The sequence below is a fragment of the Lactuca sativa genome, chromosome 6 (genome assembly GCF_002870075.4).
Source record: "Lactuca sativa cultivar Salinas chromosome 6, Lsat_Salinas_v11, whole genome shotgun sequence".
NCBI classification, from domain to species: Eukaryota; Viridiplantae; Streptophyta; class Magnoliopsida; order Asterales; family Asteraceae; genus Lactuca; species Lactuca sativa.
This window is the reverse complement of record NC_056628.2, coordinates 76816515-76832418: the sequence shown is the minus strand read 5'-3', so window position 1 is coordinate 76832418 and position 15904 is coordinate 76816515.

The window sequence follows — 15904 nt, the reverse complement described above, 5'->3', positions numbered from 1 at the left end:
TAGTACCCGTCGAGAGGCATTGGATCGGCCTCTGCAAGTTTCCATAGCTGATGAGCGAGTTGTGTATGCTTCGGATGTGATTCGAGGATGTGTCCTTGAGATCTTCGGTGTGGAGTTTCCGATAGATCTGGTCCCGATCGCGATGGGGTACGTGTGTGTGATAGTGGGTATGGATTGGTTGAGCCGTTATGGAGCGGTGATAGACTGCAAGCGTCAATTGGTGACGATTCAAGACCCTAGTGGGGGAGTTCTTACGGTGTACGGCGAGGGTACACGCACGGGGTCAGCATTTTGTTCGGCCGCAAGGGCGAGTCAGAGTCTACAGCAGGGCTGTAGGGGATTTGTGGCATATGTGATGGATGCGAGGGTTGGTTCAGAGGGACCGAAGTCAGTGGATGATGTCCCGATAGTGCGTGAGTTTCCGGATGTGTTTCCAGAGGAGTTGTCGGGTGTGCCTCCGGAGAGGCAGGTAGAGTTCAGTATTGATTTGGTTCTGGGAGATACGCCTTATCGCCTTGCGCCTTCGGAGATGCAGGAGCTATCCTTGTAGCTCCAGGAGCTGCTGGGGAAAGGGTTTATCAGGCTGAGCAGTTCGCCATGTGGGGCGCCCATTCTTTTTGTCAAAAAGAAGGACGGTTCGCACCGGATGTACATTGATTATCGTGAGTTGAATAAGCTAACGGTCAAGAACCGTTACCCATTGCCGAGGATCGACGATTTGTTCGATCAGTTGCAGGGAGCATCTTGGTTCTCCAAGATCGATTTGAGGTCTGGGTATCATCAGGTGAGGGTGCGGGAGGAGGACGTCCCGGAGACAGCATTTCGGACTCGTTATGGGCATTACGAGTTCGTGGTGATGCCCTTCAGACTCACCAACGCACCAGCAGTGTTCATAGATCTCATGAACATGGTGTGCAGACCAATGTTGGACCGCTCGGTGATCATGTTCATCGACGACATTCTGGTGTATTCGAGATCCAGAGAGCAGCATGAGGGGCATTTGAGGGAGATCCTCGGAGTTCTGAGATCGGAGAGGCTTTATGCCAAGTTCTCCAAATGTGAGTTTAGGCTACGAGAGGTCCAGTTTTTGGGGCATCTCATTAACCAGAAGGGGATATTGGTCGACCCGGACAAGATTGAGGCGGTTATGAGGTTGGAGGTGCCGAGATCACCCACCGAGATCAGGAGTTTTCTGGGATTGGCCGGCTATTATTTGCACTAATGAATCTTGTGCAAAATAACCGAGATAAGGAGTTTTCTGGGTACACAGAGGTTGGTTGTTGTTGTCCACTACTAGGATCGTAATTCCCGATAGGGCTCTTGCTAACATTGGCGTTGTTAGCATTCAATTGAGCCATGATAGCTGCAACGGCTGCCGAGACTGCAGCTTGGAACATAGCTTCATCGAGTAGGAGAGTAGGTTTCTTGCTAGTGGATTGGTTACGCAAGCTCGGAGGCATGGTTTTTCCTATACGGAAAGGAACTCAAGCGGATGAGAGATGATGGTTAACCCTGGACATATCTATCCTTACTATGATAGGCATAAATTTTCCCGTGCCTCGGGTATTGGTTGCCTGAGTGTCGACCTACATCCCTATGATGTAGTCCTGGTATTCAAGGTAAGAGTATGAGTATCGGAAAAAAGCCATAAGATGGGAGTCGTTCTTACTAAGTTACCTTTATATTGGAAAAGGTTTCACTCTCCGGCCTGAAAAATTTGAGAACAGTTCGGAACGAACACCGCGGAAAGAGAGGCTCATGAAGGCTTATGGCTAAACATTCTCAATAGAGGTGTGGGGATCCGCTCTAATCGTATTACTTGCAACGGGAAAAGGCGATTTACCTAACACATAGCGTGAGTAGTGTAACCACTAACTCACTAAATTGTATTATTTTATGGGTGTATTAGTGTGACGAATCGTGAGGAGAAGACACTTCTTGGGTTCCATGTATTGGTTCCCTCTGTCTACCTCGTATCCCTGACTGGGACCGGCGTTGGTTTCCTTCGGGTAGTTACCTATGGTTCTTTTCTTGTGAAGACATATTGAATTTCTACTCCGTCTTACTTCCGAATTCGACTCTAGGTTTCATTTATTCATGATGGATGACTGGAAATCTCGGAAGTTTAGGCGAATTTCTCACCGATGGCCCTAAAAGATATAGGCACTTGGTGAATTCAATAGTCTTGACCTAGTTCATTTATTTCCGAACTGGAAATCTTCTCAATGAACCTCTTCTGGGTCTGAATCAACTCTTCTGTCAAGAACTGAAGTGGATAGGGTTTTCTACATGGTTCGTGCGAGAATGGAAATGTCTAAAGAATCCTAAGAGATTATTAACATTTCACTGGGTGATCCGTATCGAGTCCTGCTACGATTACATAGGGTATACAAATCATATATATCTTAGATCCGATAGGCCTTCGAATATGTGATACTACTCTGTATCCACATCCCAACGAGGAAAAGGAAGTAAAGCGAAACCACACATTCTTAGCCTATGGGATCCTTATTATATATAAACTTGGGAGTATACCCTCTGTAGTTGTAGGTATATCAGTAAGGATCTTTTTAGTTCTTCACACAAGGTTGTCTATGGATCCTAAAATACCCCTATGGTATTTTAATTTCTTGTATGTTTCTTATCTTCTGAATTTGATTCTGGGATTAATGTGAGTCTTTTAGGATTCCAGAATACTCCCATAGTATTTTAAACTTTATGTTAGGCTCTAGCTTTCCTAGTTGGTAAGTTTCAGACCTGTTGCAACACCACTATCACTCCCAAGCACACATTCATCGCATCTCGAATAAATGTAGTTGATCAGGTTACATTTATTCCAGCTTACAATTACATACCTGTCCACGTTTGACGGTAATGCTCAACATCCAAAGACTTTTATTCTTGTTCTTCTTGTGATACTTGTGTTCGAGTGTTTAGATTCTGGATGTTCTTATACTTTGGTAAAATATGGCTATATTTTAAAGTATAATTCTTGGTCAGAGTGTTTTATCTCTATGTATTTATAGGCTGTATATATTTTATGAATTGATATACTTAGATCACTATAAAAAATGATTTGATACCAATCTTTCACACCCCAAAACCGGAACGGCGGAAACGTTCTGGGGTGGATGACGTCATGTCAAGTATCACAACATGTGCAGTATAGTAATCAAAGTACAACAACCATTGCATTAATAGTAATAGTTTTACATGGTTTACATTACATAGAAATATCAAGTAATACAAGTAATAACATAAGTGCAGCTTGGTACTAAACTGTCTTCAGCAAAAGCTCCGGGGATGTACCTGTCTATTGCTGACCTGAGAATACAAGTTATTTGAAAAGCGAGTATCAGCATTTTTACAAATACTGGTGAGTTCATAAGTATTTAGTGGCATTTTATTCAAATAACTTTATGTAAGTAGTAGCTTTAGAATATACAGTGAATTAGAGTTCTTTCCAGAAAATCCTATATTTTCTAGTTAAAAGCAGTCTTCTACCAAGACAGGTCAGAGTTATGTTGTAAAAATTAGTTTTCCCTTAAACACTATCATTATCAAAATACGGGATTTGATTTCAAAGAAAGTAGGAGAATATCAGGGAAAATAACATATGCCTTAGCAATGAAGACTGTTGACTAAGGCAAAAGGAATCATAGACTCCAGGAGAGTATCGAATGAATGACACGCCTGGTTCAGTCTAACCAAAGGAGACACAGACCCCAGACGGTATCAAATGAAAGATACAGCTGACAAGGTCTAAACAGTGAATACAGACCCTAGCCTGTATCAAATGAAAGATATAGCTAGCACGGTCTAAAACAGTGAATACAGACCCTAGAGAGTATCAAATGAAAGATACAGCTAGCACGGTCTAAAACAGTGAATACAGACCCTAGACAGTATCAAATGAAAGATACAGCCAGCACAGTCTAAAACAGTGAATACTGAGATTGTGTTTCCAGCATACAGTGTTAAATACCGTTACCTTAAGACCATGAATTATAAGGTAACATGGAGATACTCGTAACCATACTAATCGACACTAGAGTACTTGACGCCCTGCAAGCGTCGGTGTAAATATGACATTTGTCACCCCTTGGCTTGGTAGGCTGTGGACTGTAGCTAGCAGTCAGGGTGCAGGGGTGTCAATCCCGTATAGATCTATACACATAATGTCCTCTCTCCCTACAAGAGACTCTGGTTACCAACTAGACAACGGAGAAGGCCGTGTCCTGAAGATGTATCCCAAACAGTGAATTCTGATGAAAGTGTTGGACTAGTAGTAGAGACTCATAACTGAACCAACCGATGTAAACCTTCATGTCTATACATGTATACATGATATATATAATTAATGATCTAACGACCTTCGGATGGATATCCGATCCCACCAGACCACATCTCAACGAAGAAAAGGAAATAGGGCGAACTAGCCTTCCTAAGTCATTTAATCATTATTTATATAAATATACAAGTACGGACATACTTTCGACTAAGTGGAAGTGTTAACAAGTAAAAGTGAAGTAGAAGCGTTAACAAGTATAAGTGAAGTAGAAGCGTTAACAAGTATAAGTGAAGTAGAAGCGTATCGTGAAGTAAAAGGGTATCATGAAGTAGAAGCGTATCGTGAAGTAGAAGCGTATCGTGAAGTAAAAGCGTATCGTGGAGTAGAAGCGTATCGTGAAGTAGAAGCGTATCGTGAAGTACAAGCGTATCGTGGAGTAGAAGCGTATCGTGAAGTAGAAGCGTATCGTGAAGTAAAAGCGTTAATAAGTATAAGCACTACTAGAAAAACAGCCTTTTACGACGCTCATTGCGCGTCGTAAAAGGCTCGGACGACGCGCAAATGCGTGTCAAGGAAGGCCCTGTCATAAAGAGAGACGACGCGCATTTACGACGCTCATTTACGACGCGCATTTACGACGCGCATATACGACACGCAATGCGTATCAAGGAAGGCCCTGTCATAAAGGAAGACGACACGCATTCGCGTGTCGTAACCTTACGACGCGCGTGTTAATGACACGCAATGTGTATCAAGAAAGCCCCTGTCAAGAAAGGCCATGTCATAAATGAAGATGACACACATTTTTGCGTATCATAATTTTAAATGTTTAAAAAAAATATTATTTATAGATTTACTAATTTTCAAATTAAATAATACATTAAAAATCTCATAATACAAAATAAAATACCATAAATAACAAAGATAATTCATTTCACTAATATGTCAAGTACAAATAATTATTCCAATAGTGAGTAAATGTTATTAAAAAATGAACTCATTTATATACAATTGCATCATCTAGCTTACTATGTGCTAACAACTCTCTGTGTGCCAACAACATTAGAATATATTCGGCTATGGGGTTACAACGTTTTCCTGTCTTCATTCTCGAGCATGTAGAGTTGAACCATCAAAATGGTATGCATGTAGCCGGTTGCAGGAGCTTCAGGGGGAGCTATTCGCAATCCTTGGCTTAAAATACCAACATAGTTTGTCAAATGAGAACCTATTAAGAACAATAGATTTCATTAACATCCATGCAAAAGACAGTAATGCCCTTCTCATCTTGCATGAATGATATAACTTAACAGAAAAGGTTTGAAGCTACAATACCATGCTAAAGGAGAATCTTGTTCTTGATTGTATTTTTATATGGAACAAACTTATCAAACCTATGAAAACTTCTTCCAGCTCAAGTGCCCAATCCTACATTTTACAAATTACAAACAAGGCCTCCTAGCAAGTTTTTTCCTACAACCAGAGTACAATGTCAATTTCATGTCAGATATTATAAAAAGACAAAATAAACAAATCAACAAACATATGACTTCATTAGAAAAGGAATCAGAAAAAGGTTTACCTGTAAAATTCAGCAAATAGATCTTTATCACTAATGTAGGCAAGCAACTTTACTACCTGCAAATTAGTTCAAAAACTCAATCACTTCTGTTTACCATTTGCTGCACAGGAGACTTTCGATGATGATGAGGGCATTTACGTCTTTTGAGCAAACAAAATTTTAACATACCTTCTCAAGCGTGTCCTCAACGGATTCATCGTTCAATTTCTCACTTCCACCATTTTTAAGAATATTATCACAAAATGTAGCAAGTAACTCTGCACTTGAACTTCCAGCAACACCCTTGTCGCAGAATATTTCAAATGCCTCTTTGAAAGCCTAGAGGGGAATTCATTCAAAAGTAAGACCAAGTAATTTTGAATGACAGGAGTGTTTATTTTGATGAAATTACTATACTAACCTTGTGGAAAAGAGTATGGTTCCTGAAACAGTCATTTACATATGCCAGGTACTTGCCATGAAGCTTAATAACTTTTCTAACAAAAACCTGGAGCAAAGTAAGTAAACATATATAAATAAATAAATTACTAATTTATGCAAATTTCATGTTCTTGTGATTTTACCTGTTACTGTAACCCAACCACATCTCTCTTTTTAGCCTGGAAAAAACAATAAGTTCAAAGTTATTCATCATTGCAACTTTATTTATAAAATTCAATTCTGAATATCTGATAGGAATATGGAATATGGGAGTAGAAAGAAAGAAACATTGATACATATGTAAGAGATAAAACTAACCTGGGTTATGAACACCATGTCAGATGTCAAAGAAAGTCCTTCAAGCTTTAACTGAGAAATATATTCCTGGATTAGGACATTGATCTTTGCCCTAGGCTCTTCCAAACTTTCCTTGACGGGAATAGGAACACGGTCCAAAAGCTTTGCAGGTTCCATCTTCGCATCTTGTCTTACTGTTACATATTTGAACTCCTCACTCAGTGAAAATAATCTGCAAAGCTCAATACCTCAAATAAGTACTAAAATTATAAGATTAATATTTTGGAACAATTTTTTTTGTAACTTACGCTTCTATATATTTCTACTTTTATGTCGTGTGATTACTTTCACTTGAAGATCTCTGAACTAAAGAATTGTGTTGTGCATCAACAGAGCAGACATCTAGTCATTTGGAATCACAGCACTTGAACTCGCTCATGGGCATGCACCATTCTCTAAGTATCCACCAATGAAGGTAATTCTTTTGTTAAAATGACCCTTGTACCCTTATACCCTAACCCCTCATGTCTCGTTTTTTTTTTTTTTTTTTTGCAGGTTTTGCTCATGACTCTGCAAAACATACCACTAGGTCTTGACTATGAAAATAGCCACTTTCTATCATACTTCACCAGATTGTTTTTATCTAGTATTGTAGCTGCAGAATGGACCTGCAAGAAACAGTAAATAGCAGTATTTTTAGACAGCATTGTTGTAGAATAAATATTTATGTGGGGTAAAAAATATCTAGTAGTAAGTGAAGGATTATATATAAAATATGTAAAATAACTCTCATTTTTACTGTCCATGTAGCTGAACTTATTGACATTGCTTGATCTTATTTCGGTTTCTTAGATTTTTGTCAATGAGGGTGCACATACTTACACACTTACACAGAAAAGTATTGTTGTAAAACACTTTAACTGACATTCTTCTCTGTTGTACTTCACTTTTTCTGTGATTGTCTCCTTGATCCACCAACCATCTACAAGTCAACACAACAAGGGTAAAATTGTAATTTATGCTTATTCACACGGTTGATTTAGTCCAAAAAAGAAACAAGCTTTGTTCATACAACACTTACTCTAGACATACATTAGTGTGCTTTCAACATTTAAACTATTTTTGATACTTTCCTATTTTCTATAGTGATTAAACCATTACACTTTTTTTGACTGATTAAGAAAGAAAGTTTTCCAGCTTTCCCGGATCTGATATCAAGGAAAAATAATATAAAAACATGGATTCGAGTTCATTAATTATCTCACAAAAGATACAAAACATTTTATAGATGATTATCTAGGTTTGAATTGTTCTCAAGTAGGGTTTAGTTCTTTCGTAAGAAATACTACATTATGATAATTTAAACAATTTGACATTATATATACAAAGGAAATATATTTAACCTTGTAATAAAATGTATCCAGAATACAAAACTCCAGCCATTTTTAGCAAATACATGCTTATATAGTCGATCCCCTATCAGCTATTCTGATGTCCAGCTGGAAAGTGCTTCTGATCATGCCTATTACATATATCAGGTATCTAATATTAAAGACTGATCATCGGTAACAAGAATAATGAAAACTCAAAAATTGTAGACAAATAACTACCATGTAAACAAGAACTTACTTCTATATATCTGAGGATTCTAGAAGATAATCAAAAGAACTTCTCAAATTTTGTCAGAAGTAAGATAGTGAATCCAACTGCTCTTACCTGCAAAGAGTCGAAGGAGGATAATGCATCTTTTGGTCATCATCTTAATTACGAAACAAAAAACTAGGCTTTAAACAAACATGATACGAAAAAAATGGACAAGGTAAATATTATTAATTAAATATGATTGGGAAAGATGGATAAGGTAAGGAGATTGCATGTGGTGGGGTTTAATAATCCCAACATTCAAGAGATACCACAACAGAATCAAGAGGCTTATTTGGAGCCCACTTAGTAAAATATATATAATCACACCAGCACTCTAAGTATCACATTCTTAATTATAAAACTTCCTCAACGCCTCTTGGTCCAACAACCGAGATGGTCCAACAATTGAGAAGGGAGAAGAAAAATCAAGAAACAGGGGTTATTGGTAGAAATTGCTTCGAATATTCAACTTTAAGTAAAGGAATGTGGAAATACACGAACCTTTTGGATGTCAGTACCTTTTACCGTAAACTTTCTAAGATATAAAGCTCCATAACTAGAATATTTTTCACCTCCGTTACCAGTTTTTAGTCTGTGTGTTATATCGATGTTATCAGAAATCAAAAACACACGCAATATGTATATGTATATATAGGAGAGAGAGAGAGAGAGAGAGAGAAAGAGACATGTAGTTGGTCGTGTATTACCTGTATCAAATCAAAATTGGGGGAATGTTGATTTCATAAGATGACTTTGAAATCGCAATATGTATATGGATGTCCACAAATTTGTTACTAAAAGCTGGAGAATCGACCTAGGTTTTCCCTGATTTGTGTTTGAAAAACCATTTGTGGTGGGTAATGGAAGAGAGACAGAGAGAGAGAGAGAGGTTTCTTATAGATAGGGCGGGGCGGCGAACGCGTTGTTTGATAATAATGATAAGAAGGAGATCGAGTAGAGATCCGATGAGAAGATTAGCAAGCAGCAGAGAAGCAGATCGGGGATGAGAGAGGAGGGAGAGGGGAGAATCAATTGAAGGTAGAAAAGAACAAGGCGGGTTTTCAAAATTTTGGGGATTTCATTTTCCCCCGTATCTACTAAAGGCGCGTTCATTAAAATTATAAAGCGACACTTATAGAGGGCGCACATTTAAGATATAGTGCCCTCCGTGTTTTTAATTTTTTTTTTTTATATTACACTAGTTTAAGGGCACTCAGTAATGCGTGACCTAAATCCTTAAGATTTTTGAAGAGATGACACTTTTTTAATGTCGCTCTCTAATGCGTAACATAAATCAAAGAGCGTTGTGTTTTGCATGTCGTAAAAGGGTCTTTTTCTTGTAGTGAAGTGAAGTAGAGGCATTATCAAGTATAAGTGTATCACGAAGTGAAAGTATAACGAAGCAGTAGTATCTAACCAAGTAGGAGTATGAAAACATGGAAGAAAACTTTGGGAAAACCTTTGTGCTTAAGAAAATCACGACTTGGTATTCTGTTGTAAAACAAGTTTGAAAACCTTTATAAATCCTTTGAAACCTTTCATAAACACATTTTGGTTATAACTTTGATAAAACAATATGAGTAAAGATTTGAACAAGTAAAGACGTTTTAGAAAACCATTTATAGTATCATACTTGGTAAAACAGTTGACAGTGTAGTAATTCCTTGTGCATGCGGGTTATCAATCACATGTAATTGATATGATAACTGGCATGTTTAACTTGTATTCCCCCCCCCCATAAAAACATGTAAAAATATTTAAAAGGTTAATTCAGGGGTATGAACTCACCTGAAACGGGTAGATCGGGTGAAGTGTCAGGTGAGCGTTTGATGTCAAGTAAGGACTTGTACACCCTGTAAGACCCTAGTAACATATGAGATATATGTTTTACAAGTAATTAGTGACTTATATTCTTATTAAAACATTTAGATATACTAACTTGATGAAAGGTCTTATGGTTGAGTGCTAGAAGGTTAATGAGTTGCATGGAAGGAGTGTATGACCTTACATTGGAGTGTACTCTCCTAAAACCCACCCTAAGTGAGTTTACGGTTGGGAGGCCACATCCCCCATGATTTTACGGCCGTAAACTCATGGGAGGGGTGTTTTTGATAGCTTTCAAGTCTCATATGGATTTAGAAGTGGTTCTAGGGAATTATACAAGGCCAAAGGGATGTCTAAGGGTCCAAGAGCTTACTCCCTTGGAGTTTACAGCCCAAAGGCCACTCCTTGGGAGTTTACGGCCGTAAGCCCCATGGCTTAGGCCGTGAACTCTTGTGCACCCTCAATCTTTGATTTTAAAGCCCTTGTTTCAATCCCAACAATTTCTAGTGAAGGTATAGGGCCATTTAGGGGACTTAAACTCTCATTTGACATGGTTTGGGGGAGTTTACGGTCTAAGCATATGCTTGGACCATAAACTCTAGTTTGCCCCTCAAATGATGATGTTTAATTGTTCCAAACTCGAAATGGAAATTCCCTAAGCCATATCTCAAGCCTAAACATGATTTGGAAGTGTTTTTGGGGCATTTTTGCATGGTTAGAGGGTGTTTACGGACTAAGCATGTGCTTGGGCCGTAAACCCTATTTTATACCCTAAAAATTATTGTTTTGAGGCTTAAACACTCCTAGGTAAATTCCACAACTAGTATCTAAGCTCGAAAGAAGGAAAACCGGGACATTTGGCACCATTTTAGGTGTTTACGGCCTAAGGAGGTTCTTAGGCCGTAAACTCCCTTTTTCCAACTTTCATGAGTGATTTTTGGGTTAAAACACAATTCAATGATGTCTAGAATAAGTTAGGATAAGAGGACTTACGTTTTGGAGCGGAAATTTGCGGTTTTGGAGTCGAAAACGAGTTGGAGAGAGAGTAGAGAGAGAGTGGAGCTTGAGTGGTAAAAGAGTTCTAGGAAGTGTTCCACCTTCCTTATATAGGTCTCGGGTATTGCACCCGGTATACGACTACCCTATGCTAAAGCTTAACGAGGTTTAAACTTTTTACCCGGGTTAAATGGTCGTATTAATATAACTTTATTCCATTAAATGGAATGAAATTTTACGAGTTATATTTATTTTGCTATGATAATAATCACATGAAATATAAATAAATAAATAACTATTTATTTATTTGACGACCCCATATTAACGGAACTTTTATAAAATTGAATATTTTGTTAACGGAAACGGGGTAATATAACGGAATAAACTTTGGGTTGCCACATCGTCCGTGGGCGGGATGCGTACCATTTTGATGGAGGAGGCTCATCGATCGAAATTCTCGATCCATCCCGGGGCCACTAAGATGTTTTTGGACCTGAAAAAAGGATTATTGGTGGCCCTGTATGAAGAGGGATGTCGCATGGTTTGTAGAGAGATGCTTGACATGTCGCGGGGTTAAGGCCGAGCATCAGCGTCCACATGGTAAGTTGCAGCCATTGGAGATTCTCGAGTGGAAATGGGAACATATTGCCATGGACTTCATCACCAAATTGCCAAGAACCGCGAGGGGTGTCGATGCAATTTGGGTGATTGTGGACAGGTTGACGAAGAGTGCTCACTTCCTGGCCATCAGTGAGAGCTCTTCTGCGGATAAGTTGGCAGAGATGTACGTGAGAGAGGTGGTATCGCGGCATGGAGTGCCGATTTCGATTGTCTCAGATCGAGATGTACGTTTCACTTCCAGATTCTGGAATAAGTTTCATGAGGAATTGGGTACGAAACCGCATTTTAGTGCCGCATACCACCCACAGACCGACGGGCAAAGTGAGCGGACGATTCAGACGCTCGAGGACATGCTCCGAGCATGTGTGTTGGATTTCGGCGGAAGTTGGGACACGTATTTGCCCTTGGCAGAGTTCTTTTACAACAACAGCCGTCATTCGAGCATTGGCATGCCGCCCTTTGAGCTGTTGTATGGGAGGAGGTGTCGGACCCCTATTTGCTGGGGAGAGGTAGGGCAGCGTGTGATGGGTAGTACCGAGATTGTGCTACGGACGACAGAGCAGATCCAGTAGGTCAGACAGAGGTTGTTGACCGCTCAGAGTCGTCAGAAGAGTTATGCGGCCAGACGCCGGTCCGAGCTTGAGTTTCAGGTCGACGACTTTGTGCTCCTGAAGGTCTCTCCTTGGAAAGGAGTGATCCGATTCAGGAAGAGGGGCAAGTTGGGGCCCCGATATATTGGTCCTTTCAGGGTAATCGCGAGGGTAGGCAGGGTAGCCTATCGTTTGGAGTTGCCAGCAGAGTTGGGTCAGATTCACGACACTTTCCACGTGTCGCAGTTGCGAAAGTGTATAGCCGACGAGTCGGCAGTAGTGCCACTAGAGGATATTCAGGTGGATGCGAGCCTGAATTATGTTGAGAGACCAGTGGCGATCAGGGATCGGAAGATCAAAGTCCTGAGGAATAAAGAGGTGCCACTGGTGCAGGTCCAGTGGCAGCATCGGAAAGGGTCAAAGTTGACTTGGGAGTCGGAGCGTGAAATGCATGAGCAACATCTAGAGTTATTTGCAGAATGAGACTTCGAGGGTGAAGTTTGATTCTAGTAGGGGAAAATTGTAACATCCGGACTCCCAGGTATTATTTTATTCTTTTATTTTTTTTGGGTATTGTGAGGAGACTCGGCAAGTTGGGTATTTAAGACCTATTTAAAGGGCCTTATGGCCGTCATTTGCGGCCACCAACCCTAGAGAGAAACCCTAAAGAGATCTTGAGGATTTTGGGAGAGAGAGGAGGCCACTGTTAACCTTTGAAGCATTGTTTGGCAAGGCAAAGGAGGTTCTAGCTAAGAGGAAGCAAGGGAGGTGGACATTCTTCGAATTTGGAGCTCAGAGCATCACTTTGGAGGTAATATTTTGGCTCCCTTTATGTTGTTATGATGAACATGGAGGTTTAGGGTTTCTTGACCCCCTTTGTTGGTTAGATTTGATGTCCATTTCGTCCCTATTTGTGATGAGGCTTGGAATGGGATCCATAGAGGTCCAGAGAAGCTTTATTCCTCAAGCTTTATGAGGATTCATGGGAGTTTTGACCATGGGTTATGAAATATGGGGCTAACACATCATATAGGAGCAAATAGATGTTGTTTGAGCATCAAGGTTTGGACTTTACGTGATTATCATGCTTGGGGAGGCCAGATCTATGATTTAATGGAACATATCTGACCTCAGAAGTGGTTTTGACTTTATGCATGGCATGAACTCGCCGAGTCTGAAGAACAGACTCGGCGAGTAGTTCCGAAGTTTGCCCGTAATCACTCAGTGAGTGGACTTGTCGAGTTGAGGGAACAACTCAGTGAGTCAGGGTGAGTCAGGGGGGCTGACTTCAAGCCGGAACTCGCCGAGTTGTTCTTGAGACTCGGCGAGTTGAGTCGTGGTGGCCCCGCGATTCATGCCAGGTGGAACTCGTCGAGTCAGGGAGGTACTCGGCGTGTCAAGAGAGGATCTAAGAGAGTCAGTGGACACGTGTAGACTCGCCGAGTCGCGCTAGTGCACTCGCCGAGTCCGGTCAAAGTTGACTGTTGACCTTGTTGACTTTTAGGGTTGAGTACAGTTGTATTTATGAGTGTATTACTTTATGTGATTAGGCGGAGGCTAGATCACACTTATTCCGAGTCAGATATTTATCGAGACATCGAGGTGAGTCTTCTCACTATACGTTACCTAGAGTGGTATATTGTGTAGACCAGAGGGTCCTATGTGTTATGTATGAGATTATGTGTTATGTGTTATGTGTATGTTGTATGTTGTTATAGACCAGACCGAAGGGTCCAACGATACAGACCGGGCCGGGGGGGGGGGGGGGGGGGGGGGGGGGCAACGAGCTATAACCGGACCAGAGGGTCCATCGAGCTACGGGACTGGAGGGTCCCGCTGAGATACATCGACCGGAGGGTCGTATTATAGCCTTGAGGGGCGTATGTGTTGTATGTGGTATTTTGGGGAACTCACTAAGCATTTATGCTTACAATTGTTGTGTGATGTGTTTCAGGTACCAGTGATGAGCGCGGGAAGGCGCAGGCATGATTCGTACACACTTGAGGAGTTTATGTTTTGGATTTTGGGGAGATGTTTTGTGATAAATACATTTGATACAATATGTTTGATGTTATTTTGTGAGTAAATGAATGTTTTGAAAATGAAAAATTTGTTTTAAAAATTTACGTTGTTACAAGTTGGTATCAGAGCCTTGGTTTGAGGGATTCGGATGCATCTTCGGGCGCATCTGAACTCAAACTAAGGATTTGAGAAAAAATTTGCTAATGAAGTAAAACTTTTGAGAAGAGTAAAAAGAGTTTTGAGACAAACAGAGCGGAGCCGTGTGTACGATCAGCCAGCGCCCGAACGGTGAATCCCCCAAAAGTACCCTTACATTATGTGTTATGATATATGTTATGTTATGCATACTAGAATAAGCTAGGTATACATATTATGATATATGTTATGTGATGCCTTAGCCTAGGATATTTCTGCTGCTGAGATGCTTGAGAGCGAGTAGATAGCAGTTAGGAGCTCATGAGAGTAGAGTACTTGTAATCCAAGATCCAAGGAGGAGGACTTGGAGTGAATACTGATGCGGTGTGGTCAGTAGTATTGGGCCCGTACTACTGAAGACACCGGATCAGTGGGCAATCCAAGTAAGAATCTTTTGGACAACGGAGGACAAGTAGGGTTGCGTCATCGAGTATGTGGTACGATGGGGGGACTCACTAAGCTTCGTGCTTACAGTTTTCAGTTTTGGTTTCAGGTACCTCTTCAGCGAAGGGGAAGGAGCTGGCACGGTAGCGGCACATCATACACACACACATTGGATTTCTGCATTATGAGATGTTCTGGGATTGTACTCTGACATTATTATTATTTTCATGTTTTGGGTTTTCAGACACGAGATATGTTTTATGAAATGATATGATCGGATGATGTTTTACTACAAATGTTTTACAAACCACTTATTTTAAATGAAATTTTTGGGCGTGAAAATTGGGTCGTTACACCTTGATGGATCAGCTCGCTATTGGCTAACCAACCTTCCCCCCGAAGAACATAAGTAGTTTTGAAGAACTATGTATGAAGTTTTGCAACAACTTTATACAACAATAGAGGGTCCATCAAAAGGCTCATGCCATATTTTCTTGTAGAGAGAGGGAAGGATGGTCTAATAAAGCTTATTTCAAATGATTTAATGAAATAAGCAGGAAGATGCCCACAAGAGATGTGATCATCACTACTTTCACGTATGGATTGTTAGAAAGGGAATTAGTTCGCAAGTTAGTAAGGAGAGAGTGGACTAACACCAAAGAGCCGATAAGAAAAGTTAATAGGTTCCTCGGGCGAGAAGAAGCAAATGTAGAAAATATATGCATGAGGAAAGGAATTGAACCTGCCGCCGTCAAAACGTAAGGAGAGAAACTTACCTGTATCATCAAGGTTCGGGCAGGATAACCTAAATTCCACGGGGAGATATCTGAGACATGTACGAAGATATAAAACGAGGTACCATAACAAGCTAGCCTTACCAACATGAGGCTTATGACATACGCCCCCAAAAGAAGCCAATAAAGGAGGATAGCGGGAAGACTCATAAAAGTTATCCTCTATACCCCAATCAATACTAAGATTTTCATAAGAAAATGGACAATGCCACTATTTACTGTAAAGTATGAAGAGAGAGAAGTA